Genomic DNA, 14,455 nt, shown 5'->3' on the forward strand with positions numbered 1-14,455 from the left:
TAATCTGCTTTCAATTTATTGTAATATAGTTTACAGATCCTTGCAAGTCGCATTGAATGTGTTTTTTTTGAAGAAAATAGGATATAAATAAGTAAACATAAGAAAAAAAGGAGACAAATACTGAGCATGGCTTATTAATAAGAATAGTTAATATCCTTTCTATATTCCCAAACTATTATAATCACAAGGATGCTTTTAGTTTAAATTTATGTATAAACAATCTCTACATCAATCCCAATATGTCCCTGAAATGCACAAACAAGAACCAGTTCTAGAGCTGAGGATCCGTGACATTTGCTCAGTGCGTTGCTATTTTGTCATCTTTCTTTTTGCATGTACAATTGATCTTTAACCCAAGTTCTTCCTCAAATTCGACACTCTCTTTTCTGACATTAAAGGCTTTTCTTTCTCTTTTTTCCTGCTGATGAAAATCTTTTCTGACATTAAAGGCTTTTCTCTCTCTTTTTTCCTGCTGATGAAAATCATCATTATGAAGAAATGTAGTAAATAAGCCAGATATATTGAATATATACTGCAAAACATACCTTATTCTAAATACATTAATATATTGCCTGTCAAAACAGTACATCAAAGTATGTGAGGTAAGTGCTATTATTGTAACCATTTTACAGATGATGAACTCCCAGCATTGAGAGGTTAAGTTCCAAAACTGTACAGTTAGTGATAGAGCAGAATTTACCACAGCAGTCTAATATTAGAACTTACACTTCTAACCACCACATTATACTGCCTAATCAGGGATAAATTAGAAGAAATAAGTATGGGAAGATAAGATATTTTAAATGAGTATATAAATTTAATTATGTAATATATATTAGATGATACAGGCTTATTACCCTAACAAATATTTAAAATAATTTAGCGTGCTGTAAAATGAAAACATCAATTAATTAATGGATATGTCATTAAGAATTAATAGCACTATTATTTGTTAAGCATTTATTGTGCTCTAATAATTTTCTATATCATTAAGACCAATAAATCCTTTGATATAGTAACTATCCTAAAACATGGATTTTCTTATCTTCATGTTTACAAATGAGAAAGCTGAAGCTAAAAATGGTTAAATGGCACTTTTTCTCCCTAAGAGATGCTTGTATCAATTCCCTTATACAAACTTAGCCTCTCTTTATATAATATAGATAGATAGATAGATAGATAGATAGATAGATAGATAGATAGATGATAGATAGATAGATATACACACACAGACTTTATTTAGAGAGAGAGAGACAGAGAGGGAGGGGGCAGAGAGAGAGGGAGAGAGAATCCCAAGCACAGGGTTGGATCCCATAAAGTGTGAGATCTCGATGTAAGCCAAAATCAAGAGTTGGATGCTTAACTGACTGAGCCACCCATGTGCCCCAGGCTTGGTCTCTCTTAACTAAACTCACCACATACTTATTTTTTACCCTCTGTAGTAGGAAAAGAAGATTAAAATGACAATTTGTCAATGCTTACTACCTTTCTCAAAATAAGTCTCAACTAATTATTGTGTATTTTTTCTCAAAAAAACAAACTGAATTTTCATATTAGAGAAACAAGTAAAGCATGTAATACTTGTGAACTTAGTGTGATATATATCCATTTTTAAAACTCTTTTTAAGTGTCTTCTGAAAACTGTTACTAAACACCAGCTGTACTTTTCTAACCAAAGCCATCTCATACAAAGTACCGAATTATGATTACTTATCATCTCTGCCTACCATCATGCCAGAGAGAGATCCTACAAGCACCCCTCTTTTACACCAGAGATGAATGAATCCTTCTCTGTCCAATAATCCTATATTTTAGAGTTCTAAATATGATTATATATATATATGAAATATACACATATATGAAATACACATATATATCTCACATACTATGTGCTTAAAGCTATTTTCATAGTTAATTTTTAAATGAGCAATGATTCTTACTAAGAAAATCTCAAGTAATCCAATCCAGAAAGTCTTCCGTGATTTGACAAGTGCCTCAATGACACAACTAATATATGTCTAAGTCAGGTTTCTAAAATTCAAAATGACACAAGTAAATATGTACCATTAAAGAAATTCACTGCATGTTGTATTAAGTGTGAGTTAGTTCCCCTCTCTGGGCTTTATTCATTTTATTTACTTATAAAATTTGTAACATGGACTGGGTGCTATTTCAGTAATACAGCATTTTATAAGTCTATAATTCTGCAAATGGAAGTCATTTGTTCTCTTTCAGGAGTTTAACTCCCAATTTATTATCCTCGACATAGTCCATCACAGCTGTTTATGCCCAAAATCCACATAGCAATCCTGTCATACGTAAATACTGCAAGGGTATATTTTAGTCCTGTTGTCATGAAATCTGAATTAATGAATTTCCAAAAGTCCTGTGCTTTACAGTTTTCATTTCTATGCTCAAAAATGATTTATTTTCTGAGGTAACTTCAACCCTCTGCCTGATGTAATACCTTTCTATTAGAGTAGAATTTTTCAACTTGACTGGGAACAATGGGTACATTTCATTGTTTCCCATTCTTTGTAAAAATTTAAAGTAAATATTATGTACAGTTATAGTTCATTAATTTTCTAATAATATTTCCCATATATTTTTAGACATTTTGAAAATATTTGATAAATATTCATAACTCCAAGGCCACCTTACTGATGGTAGGCAAAAAATAATAATCTGGGAGATAATGGGAAGAGATTTGCACAGGGTTTATAAAATAATATTTCCCCAACTCAAGAGGAATTGGAGAGGCTCAAAAATTCTTATCACTGACATGCCTGTGTGTGTCTGCTCTGTCTCTTCTACTTCCTCTCTCCCTTCCTCTTCCTATTCCTTCCTTCAGTGGTTTGTGTCTAATGGAAGAACAGTCCTAATGGCATGCTGAACACATTTCCTGGACATAACTGGAGTAGAAAAACTCTCACTATTGCAGTAGCACAACTTTATCTTTTACTCTTTTCTAATTTCTGGAAATATTTGAAGCATATCTGAGGAAGCATTATACGTTAGAAGTAATTAAGACTGACATTTACAAAAAGAAGAGGCAACAAATGTGGAAAAAGAGAACTTGTGCACTGCTGATGGAATTGTAAAGTGGTCAGCTACAATGGAAAAAACAGTATGGAGTTTCCTCAAAAAATTAAAAATAGACCATCCCTATCGTCCAGAAATTCCACTTCTGAAAAGGTACGCATGCCTCGGAGATATTGCAGGTTTGGCTCCAGACCATTAATATAAAGCAAATATTGCAATAAAGCAAGTCAAATGAATTTTTTGGTTTCCAGTGCATATAAGTTATGTTTACACTATTCTGTATTCTATTCAGTATAGCATAGATAGCATTATATCTAAAAAACAGTACACATCCTAATTTAAAAATGCTTTATTGCTAAAAAATGGTAACCATCATCTGAGCTTTCAGAGAGTTGTTATCACTGATCAAATATCACCATAACAAATATAATGACAATTAAAAAGGTTGAAATATTACATGAATTACCAAAAGGTAACACAGAGACCTGGAGTGACCAAATGCTGTTTGCTCAATGGTACTATTAAACTTGCTCAACCCAGGATTGCTACAAAACTTTAATTTGTAAAAGACACATTATCTACAGAGTGCAACAAAGTAAGATGTTATAAAATGGAAGTATGCATGTATATCCAAAGGAAATGAAAACACAAACTCAAAAAGATATCTCTACTCCCAAGTTCACAGAAGCATTATTTATGAGAGGCAAGACATAGAAACAACCTAAGTGCCAATGGATAGATAAATGGACAAAGAAATTATAGAATATATATGCAATTGGAACATTACTCAGCCATATAAAAGGAAGGAAATTCTACCATTTGCAACAATATGGATGGACCTTGAAGGCATTATCATAAGTGAAATAAGTCAGACAAAGACAAATAATACTGTATAATCTCACTAAAACGTGGAATCTAAAAACAGACAAGACCCAACTAAACTCAGAAAGAGAATGGATTTGTGGTTACCAGAGGTACCGGGTGGGGAGAGCAGGAATTAGAGAAAGGTGGTTAAAATGTACAAACTCTCACTTATCATATAAATAATGTCAAATATGATGACTACAGTTAACACTACTATATGATATACTGAAAAGCTGTTGAGAGTAAATTCTAAGAATTCTCAACATAAGGAATTTTTTTTATTATATCTCATGAGATGATGGATGTTAATTATACTTATTTTGATAATCATTTCACTATATATGTAAATCAAACAAGAGTAATATTAATATGTAATAACTTGTGAGAAATAAACATGTGCATGGCAGAAGTGAAGCTACAAATAGTGCTGGAGCAGAGTCCTCTTGAATCAGTCTTTACTGCCTTGTTTGGTGGATGGTGGAACATTTCCTGGGAGGGGAGATATGGGGTAGCATCAGGGTGGGTGAGAGCTTAAGCATGAGAGATTTACGAACTTGTATGGAAACATATACTTAAACAATACTTAGGCTGCATTAGTCGTCTTTGGAAATTAGAAAGTCTAAATTATTAACAATTTTAAAGTATGTTGTGTGACTTTTGTCCCAAACAGCAGAGATTTAAAATCTAATTAATTACACCATAGTAATGTGGGAAGGATTGAGATGTCTTAAAATCCCCAAATACTCTTCAGGTAGAAGCTAGAAGAGAGCAACAGAAAGGCTTTTTAATCTTATTTTTGTTACCACAAAGATCCCATGTTTGATTAAATTTGAAGTTATATTTGGTAACACTTATTTCCTTTTACACATGAGAGAAAATAATCCTCATGAATTGAAAAATAGTGAAGCTATATTTTTTTTTCAACGTTTATTTATTTATTTTGGGACAGAGAGAGACAGAGCATGAACGGGGGAGGGGCAGAGAGAGAGGGAGACACAGAATCAGAAACAGGCTCCAGGCTCTGAGCCATCAGCCCAGACCCTGACGCAGGGCTCGAACTCACGGACCGCGAGATCGTGACCTGAAGTCGGACGCTTAACCGACTGCGCCACCCAGGCGCCCCATGAAGCTATATTTTTAATAGTTATGGTGAGTCTGTTAAAACAAAGGCATCCTTAAGCTAGGAGAATTAAGGCACACAGCTGCAACTTCCAGAGAAAAATCTACCTTTTCATCAATAAACACCATGAGTCCTTGCAATTCTTGAGTTTCTGATACAATGTATAAAAGTACAAAAGGTGTTTTTTCATGCAATTTAAAAATATGTTTTTCTCAACAATACATTTGACAAATAAATTATAATTAAGGATTTTATAGTTTAAAAAACATATACCCAAATAATTGTAAGAAACTTGAAAAATTCCACCACCACAACAAAATACATTTCTCAGGGAAACAAATCCTCCCTAAACTCTGCTTTGAACCATTTGCTTTGTACAAGCCATAAAGTCAATCTTATTTCCAGTCTGAATAATTGAGCAAATTATATTTATTAACTGAATAAATGAGACTGACATTTCTTTATATCTTCTAACGTTTTTTCGTATTAATCAAATAATGAATTTATTCTCCCTTAAATGTAGCTTCTAATATAACTCCTTATCTAGAATATTCAATCCAGACTTTCCCTTTTATCTTTCTGAATGATATCTATAAGGTACATTCTTACTTTGAAGTCACTCTACTTTTCTTTTTTTAATAATAATGTTGCTCAAAAAATTTTATCAAATTTTCTTACCACTTCAAATTCAAAGAGGTCTTTATAATTTCCAAAGATTCTAGCATTCTTGTATTTGTTTGCATATGCATATGTGTGTTTATGTACCTGCATGCGTTATTATGCATACATAAACAATACATGTAATACATACATATTATGTATGGTTTTTTTTAATTAAGGTTTATTTAATTTTGAGAGAGAGAGAGGAGAGACACACACACACAGAGTACTAGTGGAGGAGGGGCAGAGAGAGAGAGGGAGACACAGAATCTGAAGCAGGCTCTATGCTCTGAGCTGTCAGCACAGAGCCCGACGCAGGGCTCAAACTCATGAAACATGATATCATGACCTGAGCCAAAGTCGGAAGCTTAACCTACTGAGCTGTAAGTAAAGTATACAGCTTTACTTCCAAAGTCCCTATATGACAAGTAAAATCAATTCCTTAGCATCATTTTATAGATGAGCACATAGAACATACAAATATTAATTGTCCTGTAGCCTAAAAGAAAGTTCAAGGTCTGAAACTAGAACAGAATCTGTTGAGCTTCCAAACTCAGTGCCTACTATTATCTAATACAATTAATTATATGCATAGAAATGGATTTCCTCATAAGTTATGTAAACGTGTAGATAATTCCTATGACTGAATATAGGGACCAGTATTGGAAAATCTGCCATGGTCCATTTCTAGAACACCTGTCATTGGCCTAAAATTCAGAATTGATTTAAATAGGTTTGTTCTCATTTTGTCAATTCAAAATGGATACTCTTAACTCATAATTCACAATGGATACTAGAAGGGAAAAAATTATCATTTTAAAGCTGTTTTATAATGGGAAAAATAGAACTCGGGCTTAGAAACCAAACTTCAGCAAACCAAACTTATTTATTATTTAAGGTACAGCTAAAAACAATAAAGTATTTATGAACATATCCTCTTATGCCCACTGCATTTGTGAGGAATTCAAATAGGAACTGCTCTTAGCATCCAGTGGGAGTCTGAGAGAGAATTCTAACTTTGTGAGCATAAAGGCATTTCTTACAACAGAAGATAGAAGTCAAACTTCTATATTATAGGTCCAAAGAAGTTTCAATTGGCCAGAATAGGGTGAAAGGGGGATTCCTGTGAGTTTAATTCACAAGAGAACTAAGGTTTCATAGAAAATATCTTGTTGGTACTACCTTTCTTGAAAGTATTCTAAATTGTCTGAGTCTACGTTATGGTCAGGTAGGTAGGTCAGGTAACACGAATGAATGTAAAAGCTTTCTAAGAAGAGGATCAGATTCCCAAGAAATACTGGAGTATTTCCACTGGAATCAGAGTCATGGCTAAAAAGCAAAATCACACTATAACGTGTAAAGTGATTACTCTCCTGTGAGATGTGCATTTTCCCAACTTATATTAAAAAATTTCAAAAAAAAAACACAACAACAATGAACAAGATACTTTTAGGGTCTTACCTAGAACTAACATATATGAATTTTTAATTTTAGTGTATTGAAAAGAAAGGAAAAGGTGACTTTGAGCAATATTAAGAAAGAAAATTAGTATCATAATGCATATTGTTTATGTTTCTAAAAACCTGAGCTGAAACACATCTTAACTAAACATTTCTAGAAATGTAGAAATCCCATGAATAATCTGCTGGCTAGCAGACTCAGTCCCATCTAAAAGGCTAAAATGAACAAAGTTTTTACCACAGTTCTTAAATTATTTTGAATAACTTCAACTACTGAGGAGAATGTGAAGAAAGTTTTTATTTAAGAACACTCTAATGCTCCAGCTGTGCTGTAGGAAAAATGAAATTGAAGGATGTGATGTGCAATTTTGTTAATACATGAATATTTTTCAAAATAATTGACTCATTCAGGGAAAATAATAACAGCATTTTCTGTGATGGTCTTTAAGAAAATCAAATTTTAGAAAATTTAGAAGCCATTATTTAAAAAGAATATGTATAAAGAAATTCACTATTCATCTGCTTAATATTACTGTAGGGCTTTTTTTTTTTAAAGAACAAGATTATATATTGTTTTTCTAATATATATGTATATATATATGATTATGTAATTTTTATTGATTTATAATATGCAAAAATATTTCTTAAACAAAATTAGTTTGGTTTTTAAATGTGATAATAATTTTTTACATTTTCTTTCCTTTGTTTCTGACAAATATCTAGTGAATTGTGAGTTTCAGATGACAATACTCCTTTTCAAGTACCTGAAGGAGATAGTGAGGAAAGGGTTATTTTGTTGTTGTTGTTTGTTGTTGTTGTTTTTCTTCTTCTGTTTTAATTGATACTATGGGTACCTTTAAGGCAAGGATGGAATAAAATTAAAAATTACAAAATGTGGAGAAAGTTTAGGAAATACTGTTTTAGACAAATAATGCAATATCTTTTACTGAAAGAGGCTAATATCACCTGGGCTCTCTACTTGATAGTAAACTCATTTGCAGAGAGAAGAGAGCTGCCCAAATTCCAACTGAGAGTTGATAATAGACCAGAGACCCAAACAAAATCAAGTTCCTTTTCCTTGTATCCAATATCCAATATCCAGTATCCAATTCCTTACTCTGCTGTATCATAAAGTTTCAAAACTTAATTATTTCTAATTTAAATTGCAAACAACCAAGTTTTAATCTGTGGTAGATTGCCTAATAAGAGTCAACACTAATGACATGTTTCTTTATTAATAATGCCAAACCTTTTGCTTTGAGCTATCCTTATGTATTAGTAGAAAATGCCAATGCCTATATAATGGCTTACAAAGGGCTAAAGGCCCCTTCCCAAACACACTTCTGTTTATGACTTAAAAATATAACCAGATCTTACCAATAAAGCTCATATTTTTAACACCATTATTGAAAATAGCTTATACAAATCAATCAATCAATCAATTTATTGAAAATCATAGCTTATATGGGTACAGAATTAATTTATGAATAATATTGATGGAGATGATATCTGTAGCCTCAGAAAGCAGAACTTTAAGAGTAATACATTACACAGGAAACGTGAAAGGTAGATGATAAGAATACTTCTGGGAGTACTTTGTCATATAAGCCTCTATCAGACATAGTCTTATATTAATAGTACAAGAACCACCAGATAGATACTTTAGCACTAGTCTGTTACTAGTATTTGAATTTTCATACTTAAATATTAATTCATTTTAGGTAAACAAAGATATTTTCCTTTAGGTTTCCTATATATGTTTATAGTGGGCATTACAAGGACCTAGAAATTAGACTAAACAAGAACTGGGATGTAATTTCTGAATCTACTAACTCAACAAAATATTTACAAGTTCCCTAACTCTTTGAAAAGCAGTTTTCTATTGTATAAAATGGGAAAGATAATGATACTTGCATAGCTATCATTAGGAATAAATATGATAATGTACACAAAGTACCTAATAATTATAACACCATGGCCAAGCAATGTGCGTGGATGTCTCTCTCTCCACCCCTCCCATCTGTTATATATACTTCCGGTTTCTCTGGAGAACCCTGGCCAATACATAAAGCATGACAGACAGAACTAGCTGCTCTGAAGGAGCAGAGGCAAGATGGGGAAGTCTGAACAATCCTTTGAACCAAAAGTCTCCCTCAACTCAAACCAGAAAATCTAATGAAGGATTCTTTGCCCTGCTATCAGTGGCAATTCCTTGGAACTATTAGATGGACACAGGGGCTTAACTCTTAGTGACTAGAAATAACAACTTAGCAATGTTCAAACTTTGCAAAAAGTAACTGCAGTTGATAATATTTTTAACTAGGGATAATTCAGACAAATATGTAGGCTTTAGAATAACAGACTTCCAAAATCTAAAAAGAAACACACAGACCTTAATCAGGGTCTTACTTTAAAAAGGAATGTGACTCCAAGTAGATGATGAGTGCTGTGGTTGTTAATGACAACAGATATGTAACTAATATACAGAACAAAAGAAGGAACAAATACAGACCCAGCTTGATTGTCTAAATTACTTCTAAGCCTGGATATTAAAATGAGAAGTATGTACGACAAATTAAGAATCACATATAGAAAAAAAAAGACATATCACAGGCGAAAAATTTAAAGCGTTGTCTGAATATCTAGGAGTACTGACTGGAAAACTTAAACCCAGAATAAGATAAGTCAGGTGAAAAATTCTGAAGGGTAGGAATAAAGAGGACTATGGAAAGGAGGTAAATTAGTAAAAGTGAGATATAGGAACACTCTGGAGAAAATAGTTTTATATTAGCATATGCCAAATTTTCATTTTTAAAATATTTGGTGGTCTGGGCACAGGAGATAAATGAAAATATATATGGAAATGAATTAGTTATCAATGAACATGTACTGTACATCAGGTGTTTTATATTATATATATTTAATATATCATTATTTTGTATGTATACATACTTATTACACAACAAGATCCTTGGAGCTACTATTATTTTCATTTAGGAGGCAAGAATTTACATCAAGGTCACACAGTTCAAGGATGCCAGAATTTACTCGGAGTCCAGTTTCATTCTAACATTGTGTTGTAGAATTAGATATTACATATTTGTCCCACAGTGGATTGAGAACATCTTTATAATAATGAGGAACTGCAACTGATTGAACCTTGTAAGAAATACCATTTGTCGGGGTGCCTGGGTGGCTCGGTCAGTTGAGCGTCCGACTTCTGCTCAGGTCATGATCTCGCAGTTCGTGGGTTCGAGCCCCGCATCGGGCTCTGTGCTGATGGCTCGGAGCCTGGAGCCTGCTTCAGATTCTGTGTCTCCCTCTCTCTCTACCCTTCCCCGTTCATGCTCTGTCTCTTTGTCTCTCAAAAAGTGAATAAACGTTAAAAAAAAAATTAAAAAAAAAGAAATACCATTTGTCTAGCTGCATAAAGGTTTGAAATATCAAAAAAAATTTAAAAAAAGGAGGACTTAATTCTGTTGAAGTCAGTCCGTTGAGGTAATGTCTGTCAGCCTGCAAGCTCAGAAAGATAGTCTTGCCCATGCTTTGTTCCCGGTGCTGTATTTTGGGTACATAGTGACTGATCAGTAAATATCTGTTGGGTAAACTAATATGTAACTAGTTTACAGGTAATTAACTCAGCATTAGAAACAGGAAATGGGGGGCGCCTGGGCGGCGCAGTCGGTTAAGCGTCCGACTTCAGCCAGGTCACGATCTCGCGGTCCGGGAGTTCGAGCCCCGCGTCGGGCTCTGGGCTGATGGCTCACAGCCTGGAGCCTGTTTCCGATTCTGTGTCTCCCTCTCTCTCTGCCCCTCCCCCGTTCATGCTCTGTCTCTCTCTGTCCCAAAAATAAATAAACGTTGAAAAAAAAAAAATAAAAAAAAAAAAAAAGAAACAGGAAATGGTTTTACTTTTCAAAAAGCAAAAAAAAAAAAAATCCCCTATTGTATCCCACCCAGACCCACTTCCATCTACTGAGTTATTAGTTTCTCAGTATTAGGTTTTCAGCCATTCCTAAAAGTCCCACTGGGGTTCCTAAAACTATGTTCTGTTTCTATTTCAAAGCTTTAATTTTATACACATTGAAAATTCTTCTTGTAAGTTCCCCATAATACAAGCTAGAGCAGGAACAAGGTTACCTGTTCCATTCCTGGGCAAAATAAGGAAAAGGCAAAAGAAGCAGACCGTTAATCATACTTGAATGTGAGTAGCATTTCTCTCCTTGGAAGTGTTTGCTGTACTCTATCTGATGCAATTTTTGTACTTGGTGTGGACTTGGCAGTAAGGGGAGGAAATTCAGAATTCTAAAAACAAAATGCTCACTTCTGAGCAAGCACCATGGTTAGTCACATCCCACTAGCCTCCTTTCAGACCTGCTGATCCCCACTAGGTATCTCTCTTCAGATACTCTGCTCCCTGTTCTGAAAGCATGAGTATGCATCAACAGGTCTCCTGCCTGAGCAAAGTCCAATTAAGGAATAAAACGATGGCCCTTCTGTTTCGCAGCTACTCTTCAGTCTTTAGACTTGTCTCCAGGAGGATAGGCATCTATCCTGAAACATCTCTCTGAAAGGCGCATGAAGAGAGAATAACTGACCACTGTAATCCTGCAAAAGGCGTATCTACTCTCCTTATTCTCTGAATGTGGGACTGAAGAGGAAGACTGGTCCCTGAGATGTTGAATTTCTATATGCCTTTGAAGAGAGAGACTGGCGCCAGCTGCTCCAGGTTTATTTTCTTTAAAATGTAAAACAAATGTCAAATTGGTTTCCATACAACACCCAGTGCTCATCCCAAAAGGTGCCCTCCTCAATACCCATCACCCACCCTCCCCTCCCTCCCACCCCCCATCAACCCTCAGTTTGTTCTCAGTTTTTAACAGTCTCTTATGCTTTGGCTCTCTCCCACTCTAACCTCTTTTTTTTTTCCTTCCCCTCCCCCATATATTAAAAAAAAAAAAAATTACAGAAGAGGGACGCCTGGGTGGCTCAGTCAGTTAAGCGTCCAACACTTGATTTTGGCTCAGGTCACAATTTCACAGTTTGGGAGATTGAGCCCCGCATCAGGTTCCGTGCTGACAAGTCTGCTTAGGATTTTCTCTCTGCCTCTCCCCTGCTCTCTCTCTCAAAATAAATAAATAAACTCAAAAAAATGAATGAAGATAAAAAAAAATAAAAAAAAATAAAATGTAAAACAAATGAAAACACATACTCTCAGTAGTAGCACTTTATCACAGTTACAGGACAAAAGCAATAATTCTTTTGAAAATTCCTGTTAGAAATTATTTAAAGAAGCACACTGATTAAGGTAGTACTTTGAACGGTGTCAAAAAGCTGAGTAAGGATTGCTTCTTCAGAAGTCCACAGGGTAAGGAAGAAAAAGGTGGAAAGCAATAATTGAGGGAGACTGGACTTTGGATGCATAGTGCAATATTGTATGAATGGACTTGATTTTAAGAACCAGCTGTGCATAATGTTAAGGTTTGGGATATTATTCAGAAAAGGCACTGGAGCATATTAAGTTGTAGAGACATTTTACCATGTCTGTTATCAAAATATAACACTTAAATAAGCATACAAGTTAGGACAGAGTGAAGGTAATATCTTGCATAGGGAGATGCTGTAATATTCCACGAAAGAACTAACAAGGGTAACACAATCACAAAAAGACTGGAAATTAAAAGTAAAATGAAATAAACAGGATAAATTTTAGAGCAATATCAGATGCAAAGAACTTACTTCTACATAGATGTGGTGGGCCAAAAGAGAAGAGGTTGTGTCCAAGATTCTTCTCTGAGATCTTCTCTGAGATCTAAAACATGTAATTATAACTAACTAGGATAAGAAAAAAGTTGTTTTTTTTTGTTTTTTTTTTTTGTTTTTTAGTAAGTCCAGAATGGGAATTGGAATTATTTACTTGTATTGGTCTAATATTTCTGAATATGGAATGCATGGTTTCTGGAGAAAAAAAAAAGGTAACTTCATGCAAACTACCTCAAATTTATAGAAGCATTCCTACACCTACTTTGAGGTATAGTTTCTATAAAACAATGGAAGATTCATGGTTTGTCTTCATCTACTTTGAAAATGCAGGGTAGGGGCGCCTGGGTGGCGCAGTCGGTTAAGCGTCCGACTTCAGCCAGGTCACGATCTCGCGGTCCGTGAGTTCCAGCCCCGCGTCAGGCTTTAGGCTGATGGCTCAGAGCCTGGAGCCTGTTTCCGATTCTGTGTCTCCCTCTCTCTCTGCCCCTCCCCCGTTCATGCTCTGTCTCTCTCTGTCCCAAAAATAAATAAAAGTTGAAAAAAAATTTAAAAAAAGAAAATGCAGGGTATACATCTTGATTATGTGTCCTTCAAAAAAATAACAACATAATTTCTTTGTCTCTGCTACAAGAGTTCAGAATTCAAAGGGAGATGCATCACCACAAGTAATGCAGGGACAAGGATCTACCCTCTTAAACCACCTCTGGCAGAGCTATTTATGTAATCTGAAGTCTGACCTGCCATGCCTATTTATTAGTCTGCCAACTTTTTTATTGCAATTCATTGCCTCCCTTGTTCTTATGTTTTCATGTTAAAGTTCCCAGATGATTTTTAATGGCATGGCTTCAAAACACTAGGGAAGTAAATGATGTTTATATTTTGCTTGCAAAATCAGCACTTGAGAGAATCACTTGCTTACAAATTGACCCTGGTAAGTTCTTAAAAGCTTAACCTCATGTAAACTTTCAGATGTGAAAATTTGGACATATCCTTTAGATAACTCAGGCTACTTGTATGACAATGATGGGATAGAGGCAGAAAATAAACAGTAAAAAGGAATATTGGACCTATGGATTTGTTTCTTAGGAATTTCATCATCTTTGAGTGATGTAAGTCATTACTTCCTCAAATGTACAATACACATCTTTGCATTGAAAACTGGTGAAATCACAATTTCAGGTTTGGATATACGGAAAAATTTACAATATTTACTATTTATTGCTTTACTATAATCTAGAATCTGTTGTTCAAACTGATTATGTCTTGAATATTTCCAGGTTCATTTGCTGATGAAATCAGCATTTTGTGCGCCAACATTTCCTTGGCAGAAAGTAACACACCCTATCATTGAGGAAGTTATTGTTCCATTAAGGAAGTCAGGTATTAATCTGCTCAGAGTATGTGGTAATAAATATAGGTCAAGAATATATAACATCAAGGGCTTAAGTGTTAGACAGGTTAGTCATTAAAGACATATGAATAAAGTTTTGGGAACCATCTTCAACAAAGTAATAGAGATGGTTTTACATTAAAAGATGAATATATG

Source organism: Puma concolor, chromosome A3, assembly GCF_028749965.1.
Source record: "Puma concolor isolate L17-30 chromosome A3, mPumCon1.1.hap2, whole genome shotgun sequence".
Taxonomy (NCBI): domain Eukaryota; kingdom Metazoa; phylum Chordata; class Mammalia; order Carnivora; family Felidae; genus Puma; species Puma concolor.